The 10436-nt window shown below is 44.3% G+C and overlaps 1 pseudogene; it reads right to left on the bottom strand.

Annotated features, from left to right (window-relative positions):
- Positions 1–517: 517 nt before the first annotated feature.
- LOC129040750 (inosine-5'-monophosphate dehydrogenase 1-like) lies at positions 518–2071 on the bottom strand (annotated as a pseudogene).
- Positions 2072–10436: the final 8365 nt, after the last annotated feature.

Here is a 10436-nt window from a genome sequence, read left to right as displayed (position 1 = left end):
GACAGGGACAGGGAAGTGGCCTGAGGAGCAGGACTCAAGGGTAGTCCAGGGCCGGGGAATGGGGCAAAGACCTCCCCTTGGCCTAGGTCAGGAGCTCAGAAGTGCCACAGGCTGAGGGGGCAGCGGCCCGGGAAGGGCCAGAGGCAGGGCCAGGAGAGCACCATTTCCTAGGGGGGCTGGGGGCAGGGAGGTGCCCTACAGGAGAAACCAGGAGGGGCTACCTGCCTCTGGGGTGGGGGCCAGGCTGGAGCAGGCTGCAGCAAGAAAGGCCTGAGAGCCCGGCTGGCTGGGCTCGGTGGGGCTCCCAGGGCAGTCTGGCCCAGGGAGCAGTCCTGACTCTGCAGGGTTGCCCAGCAAGGGCCACGGACTCCTCTGGACCTCCCCTCCTCTCTCCCTGGAAAGTAGCTGGGGAACGCGTAGTGCAAATCTGTGGACCACTCAGTTATGGAGGGAGGCTGTGCCTGAAGGAGGACACTGGGGTGCGCCCCCTCCACCACCTGGGCCTCCACCACTGTCCTCAGTACAGCCACTTCTTGTAAGAGTGCAGGCCTTGGACGCCACCCTTGATCTGGGCCAACATGGTCCACTTCTCAAACTTGCGCTCTCCTGAGTAAATCATGGACCAAAGGACAGACAGGTTGTGGGCCCCAGTATCCTGGCAGCCATGCTGGATGCCCACTATGAGGTAGGGCATGAACTTCTAAATGGACCCTTTGTACTGGATGGAGCCGGAGACACCCTGCGTGATCTTCACATTATCCCCCTTGATGAAGTATTGTTTCTGGCTGCTGCTGCTCTTCTCCAGGACATCCAGTGAGCCCATGCCCCAGTACTTCTTGAGCCACACCTCGTCAGAGAAGAAGTACTCGCTGGGGACCTCCGTGGTGGCGGCCAGCAGGGAGCCCATCATCACTGTGGAGGCTCCAAGGGCCAGGGCCTTGACCACGTGCCCCATGGTCTGGATGCCGCCATCGGCTATGATAGGCACACCAAAATGCCGGGCATACTCGGCCACCTTGTACACAGCAGTGCCCTGGGGCTGACTGTAGGCCATCACTTCCTGGGTGATGCAGATGGAGCTGCAGCCCATGCCCACGCAGAGCGCTTCCACACCAGTGTCAATCAGGTTCTTGGCCTGGGCTGCTGTCACCATGTTCCCCCCAATCACCTGGAGGTGGGGGTACTTCTGTTTGATGTAATACACCATGGGCATCTGATACAATGAGTTCCCTTGGGACAAGTCCAAGACTATGACGTCAACGCCCACCTGGGTGAGCAGGTCCAGGCGGTATTTGTCATCCTCACGGGTGCCCACAGCTGCCCCGCACAGCAGCTGCTTGTGGGAATCCTTGGAGGCCAGAGGGTAGTCTCAGTTCTTCTTCATGTTGGTGTGGGCGATGATGGCCACCAGCTCATTGCGATCATTGACGACAGGCAGCTTCCCTTTCTTGCTATGGCTGCAGGATCTCATTTGCCTCTTTCAACATCACACCTGCTGGAGCCACCACCAGCTCAATCCTTGGTGTCATCACCTCACTGAGGAGGGTGATGTGGTCCTTCTCAGCAAGAAAGTTATGTCTCGGGAGGTGACAATGTCCACCAGCTTGCTGCCCATGGTGCCTGTCTCAGTGATGGGGTTGCCAGAGAAGCCATGCCGCATCTTGGCCTCCAGCACATCACCCATAGTGTGTGAGGGGCTCAGTACCACGGGGTCCATGAAAAAGCCCCGTTCAAACTTCTTGACCTTCCGCACCTCGTTGGCCTGGAACTCTGGGGTGCAGTTGTGGTGAATGAAACCAATACCTCCCATCAGAGCCATCGCGATGGCCATGTCAGCTTCTGTCACAGTGTCCATGGGGGAGGAGATCAGTGGCGTCTTCAGCGTGATCTTCCAGGTCAGGGCTGAGGTCAGGTCCACCTCATCAGCTATGAAGTCTATGAATCCTGGGAGAATCAGGAAGTTGTTGTAGGTGAGGCCGTCGCAAGCTGCTGCACCGGTGAAGAGCTGCTGCGCCGTGAGCCTGTCCTCGGACATGTAGCCAGTGCCGCCTCTGATCAGGTAGTCTGCCATGCTGCCGCGAGACCCCAGGACCGGACATAAACACCTGTGTGGCTGCCAGCCACTGCTGCTGCTGCTGACGCTGCACCGTGGCCATGCTGTCGCCACAGGCCAGGCAGGCTCGAGCTTAAGAATTTTCAAGAGCTTACCAATCAGTCAGCCCTTGTTCATCCCCGAGCGGATGTGTGGTAGTATTGTGGTGGACCTTTACTGGACTCTGCCAAATAACTGGAGTGGCACTTGTGCTTTAGTCCAGTTGGGTATCCCTTTCGCCCTGGCATTTCATCAACCAGAGGAAGGAAAAATAAGACATCGTAAAGTGAGAGAAGCCCCTTATGGGTCTTTCGACTCTCACGTCTATTTAGACACAATTGGAGTCCCACGGGGAATACCAGATAAATTTAAAGCCTGAAATGAAATAGCTGCAGGATTTGAGTCAATATTTTGGTGGGTGACAATTAATAAAAATGTAGATTGGACAAATTACATCTATTACAACCAACAGCGATTTATTAACTACACTAGAGATACTGTTAAAGGAATAGCTGAGCAGTTAGAGGCTACTAGCCAGATGGCTTGGGAAAATAGGATAGCCTTAGACATGATATTAGCAGAAAGAGGAGGAGTTTACGTCATGATTAAAACTCAATGTTGCACCTTCAACACCGCCCCTAATGGAAGTATAACAAAGGCATTGCAAGGACTGACTGCTCTATCCGATGAGTTAGCCAGCAACTCAGGGGTAAACGACCCCTTTAGAGGATGGCTAGAAAAGTGGTTTGGTAAATGGGAAGGAGTAATAACCTCGATTCTTACCTCCCTCGTAGTCGTAATAGGTGTACTTAATCTTGTCAGGTGCTGTGTCATATCATGCATCCGTGGGTTGGTGCCGAGGCTCATAGAAGTGGTACTTAACTAAGATTTCCCTTAACTATTCTCCACCTTAACCAGAGAAGCTCCTTCTTTTGGAAAATCAGGCAGAACAACTAAGCCAAGACATGTTAAAGGAGTTTGAAGAAAAAACTGCAAGGAAAAATGCCAGAGGAGGAAGTTGTTAAATATGAGTTATAAATTTGTCTTCAAAGAATTAATATGTCAGTATGCTCAATTCTTTGCCTTCTACTTTTAAACTTAACTTCCACGTAAGGCAACCTTTTCCGATTACCTGCTCCACCCTGACTCATTCTCCACCCTGACTCATTCTCCACCCTGACTCATTCTGATTATCTGCTCTGTCATAACCATTTTTCCCGCCAAACCACTCTCCCCATCACTCTCTTTAAATTAGCCAATCGGAATTAGTTTAGCCTGTGCGGTCTAACCCCAGCCAATAGGGGAATGACACAGCAGCAGGGACCACATGTGTCAGGGATAAGAACCCCTTCCCCTCCCTTGTCCAAGTGTGTGCTTACCATTGCTCCATCTGTAAGGGCGCACCCTTCTATAGAAGTAACTTGCCTTGCTGAGAATTAAAAAGAAAATTTTATATTCGAGTGCTATTTCTTTTGCAGCAACAAAACTTTATTTATAACAAAGTGTTGATTTTTTTGTTTGTTTTCTTTTCTTTTGAGATGGAGTCTTGTTCTGTCACTGTCGCCCAGGCTGGAGTGCAGTGGCGTGATCTCGGCTCATTGCAACCTCCGCCTTCTGGGATCAAGCAATTCCATGCCTCAGGCTCCCAAGTAGATGGGATTACAGGTGCCCACCACCATACCTGGCTCATTTTTGTATTTTTAGTAGAGACAGGGTTTCACCATCTTGGTCAGGCTGGTCTTGAACTCCTGACCTCCACCTGCCTCAGCCTCCCATAGTGCTGGGTTTACAGGCGTGAGCCACTGTGCCCGGCCAAGTGTTGGTCTTTCTGGTTACCACATTCCACCTTGCAAGAGTCACATCATTACCACAAATCTTCTATGGTTAAAAGGTGCTTATTATGAATAACAAAAGGCACTGCCCATCCCCATTCCCCATCCCTGAGGAAATTCCAAGAGTTTTAGAAATTCTTGTGTCTGCAACAAGGGTCAAAGACCAAATATTAGAACAAAAGGTACTCCTAGCACGCTTATCACTCAGGAAGTTACAAGAACTTTAGGGGTTCTGTGTCAGAAACTGGGACAAAGATCAAATATATATTTATTTTATCACAAGCCCTGATCTGATAGAATTGGTATCCTCATAAGAACAGAAAGAGAGCTATGGTCTGTCATCCACAGGCACACACTAAATAAATAAGTAAATAGATAAATAATAAGGCCATGTAAGAGCCTAGGAAGAAGACAGCTGTCTGCAAGCCAGGAACAGTGTCTTCCCCAGAACCTAGGACTTCCCTGCCTTCAGAACACAGAAATTTCTGTTGTTTAAGCCACCCAGTCTGTGGTACTTTGTTATAGCACCTCAAGTAGATAAAGGCGCCCAGTAATACATATGGACATCTATAGATTTACAAAATCTATTTGAATGCTTGTTTATTATTCTATAACATAATTGGTTGGAGAGGAGCTGTTTTAAGAGACATTTGGCTGGTGCAGTGGCTCATGCCTCCAATCCCAGCACTTTGGGAGGCTGAGGCAAGTGGATCACCTGAGGCCAGGAGTTCGAGACCAGCCTGGCCAACATGGTGAAACCTTTTCTCTACTAAAACTACAAAAATTAGCCAGGTGTGGTGGCACACACCTGTAGTCCCAGTTACTCAGGAGGCTGGGCTGAGTTATGAGAATCACTTGAACTCAGGAGCTGGAGGTTGCAATGAGCTGAGATTGCGCCACTGCACTCCAACATGGGCCCCAGAATAAGACTCTCTCTCAAAAAAAAAAAAAAAAAAAAAAAAAAGAAGAAGAAGAAGAGACATTTAAGCCTCTATTAGTTTAGTTATGAGTTAGGCCGATATGACAATTTCAGTGGCTCAAATAATATCAAGTTTATTTCTCCGTCATATAACATAGACCTGGGTGGGGCCACAGCTCCACTTCTCCATCATTCAAGGCAACCGGAACACCTCGCATACCCAGAGATTATACAAGTATTCATCTTGAAGATTTTCTAATGTATATATTTTAATAGGTAACACATTCTTACGGTTTAAAGATTAAAATACAACAAGAAAGCTAGACAGGAAAAATCTTGCTACTTCCCATAGTCCCATCTATCTCATTAACTTCACGACCCTCTTTCTCTCCTGGAAAAGCTACTGTAAACTCATTAAAGAATGGGAGGAAAATACAGATAACATATCAGTATTATTTTAAAAATAGTTTTGACCTCACAGACCCCCTGAAATGGCATCAGGGACCAATAGGGTTTCTCACACCACATTTGGAGAACCACTGCCCCAGCCCAAGACTAGCAGGTAGAAAACTTTTCCAAAAAGCTAGTTGAGAGCCAGGCAGGGTGACAGGTACCTGTTTGTTGATGTGGGAGGATCCCTGAGCCCAGTAGTCCTTGACCAGTGTAGGCAACAAAGCAAAACCTGCATCTTTAAGAAAAAACATTTTTTACCCTGCAAAGCTAAGACTTCCAGAAAATAAAAAGAAAAAGAAAGGAAAAACATTTTTTAATTAAAAAAAACCAATTGAACCGATTGATTTTTTAAATAACTACATATTTATTTAGAGATTTACAATTTTTATAATGCTTTCCATGTGCCTGTTTCACAGTATTATTTATTTTTAAATTTAACCGCTATGGAAGCTCAGAATAAGGAATAATGGCTCCCAGCCGGGTGTGGTGGCTCACGCCTGTAATCCCAGCACTTTGGGAGGCTGAGATGGGTGGGTGTCCTGAAATCAGGTGTTCGAGACCAGCCTGGCTAACATGGTGAAACCCCGTTTCTACTAAAAATACAAAAAATTAGCCGGACATGGTAGCACGTGCCTGTAATCCCAGCTACTTGAGAGTCTGAGGCAGGAGAATCGCTTGAACGAGGGAGGCGGAGGCTGCAGTGAGCTGAGATCATGCCATTGTACTCCAGCCTGGGCAACAAGAGCAAAACTCCGTCTAAAATAAAACTTAATAATAATAATAATAATAATAATAATAATGGTTCCCACAGGTCTGCCTAGCTCTTACTCTCCTCCTCATGGTAACCATGGTAACAGTTGTTGTACATACTTCCAGGGTATTTTTCTCTGCATATGTATTCATATACACATGTGCACTTGGGGCCTGGGGTTTGTCTTCCCCAACCCAACACACACACACACACACACACACACACAGAATTGTGCTATATATATTTTTTCTGTGACTTACCCCTTTTACTTTATAGTCTGAAGATCTCTTCATATTTTTACACATAAATATACCTTATTCTTTTGCACAATCACATACTATAGTAACAACTCTGTGACATGAACATTTTATTATTTCTGAAGGTGGGGAAGGGAAGGAAAACCAAATTCATTCTTACTTTCATATAGATGACCAGTGGTACCAACCACATTCATTAAATTTCTCATCTGTTTCTCTCTAATTTGAAATGCCACCTGTAGCTTATATCAGATTTCCATATATGCATGTGTCTCCCTTTTATTTATTGATTTGTCTATTCTTAAATACACTTCTAATTTATGCATCTTTATTATATAGTATTTCAGTCTAACAGGCTACATCTACTCTGTTGTATTTCTCTTTTCAGATTATTTAGACTAGTCTTGAATATTTACTATTCCAAATACACTTTGCAATTAGTTTATCAAGTTCTATTAAAAAAACCTAATTGTGATTTTTAAAAATGAAATTATATATTTTTGAATAGAAATACATGGACTTAATGCAAAATTCCAAGTGTGTACAGGCATACCATTGTTAGATATGAGTTCTAAATTTCTCTTCAGAGAATCAATGTATGTTCAATTCTTTGCCTTCTACTTTTAAACTTAACTTCCTCGTAAAGCAACCTTTTTTGATCACGTGCTCTACCCTGACTCATTCCAATTACCTGCTCCACCCTGACTCATTCCGATTACCTGTTCATCCTCCAGTCCAACTCATTTCTATTTCCTGCTCTGCCATAACCATTTTTCCTGCCAAATCACTCTCCCTGTCGCCCTCTTTAAATTAGCCAATCGGAATTAGTTTAGCCTGTGCAGTCTAACCCTAGCCAATAGGGGAATGACACAGCAGCAGGGGCCATTCGCATCAGGAATAAGACCCCCTTCCCCTCCTTTGTCCAGGTGTGCGCTCACCATTGCTCCATCTGTGAAGGCGCACCCTTCTATAGAAGTACATTGCCTTGCTGAGCAGAAAAATTTTATATTTGAGCGCTATTTCTTTTGCGGCACCAAAACTTTATTTGTAACACCTGTTCACTGAATATGTGCATACTACTTAGAAAGCAGTCATGGCAGGTGGCATGCAGATGCTAATGGTTACTAAAAAATTAACTCATGATCTTTATGTCACTACTGTGGGTCATTACCATTAATTCTACCTTTGAGGACCTGTAGAATTAGGTTGTAATTGTATTTTGACTCATTCTTATTTTTATTATAGTTAATTGTATATACAATTGTATCTGTCTCCCCAACACAAGTATGGGCTTCCGAGAGACAGCATTTGTGTTTATTTCTCTTTGTATTCTAGTGCCAAGGATGTAGACCAGAGCCTTGGGATGGTATTAAGGAGAGAAAAAGAGTTGGTTTTGATGTGTGAGAGGGTGACCTATATTAAGACTGGGCTCCACCAAGAGTAGACACTGAAAATAGAAAACAATTGTCATTTAAAATATGCAAACAAGTCTCAGCCTCCTAGAGGGAAAGCCTTGATTTACATGGAGGTCAACCATCTCTGAGTTCTAAGAAAACCATTCTCATTGTGCTTTAGTTGTGCAAATGTGAATGAAGACACTTTCTAAAGTGAAGGTGTGGTCTAAGGGCTAAAGTGCTCTTCAGGGCTCTATAACTTTTGTCTTAATGCAGACAGAATTGTATATCTAAATATTCTTCCCTTGAGACTTTCATGTAGAGAAACGCTTGTTTCCTAGACTCAGACTGCCCCATGCAATTGCTTCTGCTTACTCTTGGGCGTTGTCCATAGTTAAATCCTTTATTGTGTTGGTTACTCACAGAAAATCAGTGACACCGAACATTGCTGAAATGATGTTCAGGTCTGGTCATCCCTTCATGCTGGAGGAAAAACTGCCAAAAAAGCACTACACTTGTCACCGGTGGCAGGTGTCCAGGTTCTTGGTGTCTTGAACAAAGAATTGGACAAAACGCACAAACGAAGCAAGGAAGGAATGAAGGGATTTAATGAATATGAAAGTACACTCCACAGTGTGGGAGTGGGCCAAGCATAGGGGCTCAAGGGTCTTGTTACAGAATTTTTGGAGTTTAAATACCCTGTACTTGGAATATGTCTTACGTAAATGAAGAGAATGACAAAGTTATTTACTCAGCCTATACCCTATGGAGAGGATATTTACTGTCATAGCTGAAGTGGAAATTTGCTTTATATTTCCTGCCTCCAGACGCTATTTTCCTGCCTCACGGTGATCGTCCTACATGACATAGACTGGATTGCTGACAGCACGTCATTTAATTCAAGACTGAATATCCCATACTTTGATAACAACAACAAAAAGATTAGAGTCAACTGAACTTGGTAATAATTTCTTCTTTCTTTAGATTGAAACTAGAGGAAGCTCTTTTTGGGGATATGATCAATTTCCCACAATATATAACCAATTCAGAATCAGTCCTTCCTTCCCTTCTTCCTTCCCTCTCTCCCTCCTTCCCTTCTTCCCTTCTTCCCTTTCTTCTTTCTTTCCTCCCTCCCTCCCTCCCTCCCTTCCTCCCTTCCTTTCTTTTTTTGAGATAGTGTCTCACTATGTCGCCCAGGCTGGGGTGCAATGGTTGAATAATGACTCAGTGTAGCCTTGACTTCCCCTGCCCCAGGCGATCCTTCCACCTGAGTAGCCGGGACCACAGGCATGTGCCACCACGCCCAGCAAATTTTTGGCGTTTGTTTTGTTTTGTTTTGTTTTTGTTTTTTTTGTTTTTGTTTTTTTGTAGAGATGGGGTTTCACCATGTTGCCCAGGCTGTTCTCCAACTTTTGGGATCAGGCAATCCTTTCACCTTGGCCTCCCAAAATGCTGGGATTACACGCTCATTGTGAGCCACTGTGCCGGTCCCAGAATTTTTCTTTCTCTTCTTGTAATTTTCAAAAACTATCATACACAATACAGTGAGCTCTCTCTTAAAAACCTTCAATATACTCTATTCTTATTCCCTGTTCATTTTCTTTATCTCATTCATCTTAGTTTAATGGTTAGTTTTCTTCTCTCTGGACCTGTTTTTTTTTTTTTTTTTTTCTGCCAATACTTCTACCTTTTGGACATTCATAGCTATTTTGCCTTTGAACTGCTTTTTAAATAAAACCATAACACAAAATAACTTTGGGACAAATGAAGGCTAAACACAAGAAGACCTTAAAACAACTTGAAGAATCTCTATCACTTAATGCACATAGAAACATTGACAAAACAAAAGTCAAACAGCATACAATTCAAATGTACTGCATGCAATATTCTCTAATTAGAAACTGTCATGCCAAGGTCATCAGTGAGTGGGTCTTTGAAACCATAAGGTCAAAATATTCTCATAGGATATTTAGTTAGCATATTTTTGAGTGAAAAGTCATTGTTTTTAAGGAGTTAGAAAAGGAGCATTTTGGCCATTATGGTAAAAAGTTAGTCGAATAGTTGCTGTGGGTTAAGAATGATAAAAAACAAAAAAATTAAGTCTGATGTCTTCAAATTTTATTGTGAAATCATCAAGTATTTATTAAAGTCTTGTTAAATGTTTCAGTGAGGCTTAGTGCTGTGGCTCACGTCTCTAATCCTAGCACTTTGGGGGGCTGAGGAAAGAGGGTCACTTGAACCTGGGAGGTGGAAACCACAGTGATCTGTGATCCTACTACTTCACTCCAGTTGGGGTGACAGAGGAGAACCTGTCTCTAAAAAAAAGAAAAGAAAGAAAGAAAAAGAAAAACAAAGTGTTTTCACCAAGTCTTAGCTATCATCATTGGGAAAGGAAGGAAATGTGCACACCTGCAGTTGGGACTAGGCAGCAAGAGAGAAGGGAAAGCTGTTAAGAACCCATGGAATAAGAAGGCATCCTAAAACCTTCTGCTTCTTTTTTTTTTTTTTTTTTTTTTGATACAAGGTCTCACTCTGTTGCCCAAGGGTGTGATCTCAGCAGTGATCAACTCACTGCAACCTCCACTTCCTGGACTCAAGCCATTCCACCTCAGCCTCCTAAGTAGTTGGGACCACAAGAGCACGACACCATGCCTGTTTTTTGTTTTGTTTTGTTTTTTAGAGACAGGATAGACAGGGTCTTGCTCTGTCACCCAGGCTGGAGTGCAGTGGCACGATCA

This window comes from Pongo pygmaeus, chromosome 6 (assembly GCF_028885625.2).
Source record: "Pongo pygmaeus isolate AG05252 chromosome 6, NHGRI_mPonPyg2-v2.0_pri, whole genome shotgun sequence".
NCBI lineage: Eukaryota > Metazoa > Chordata > Mammalia > Primates > Hominidae > Pongo > Pongo pygmaeus.
This window is presented reverse-complemented; position numbering and strand designations above follow the sequence as displayed.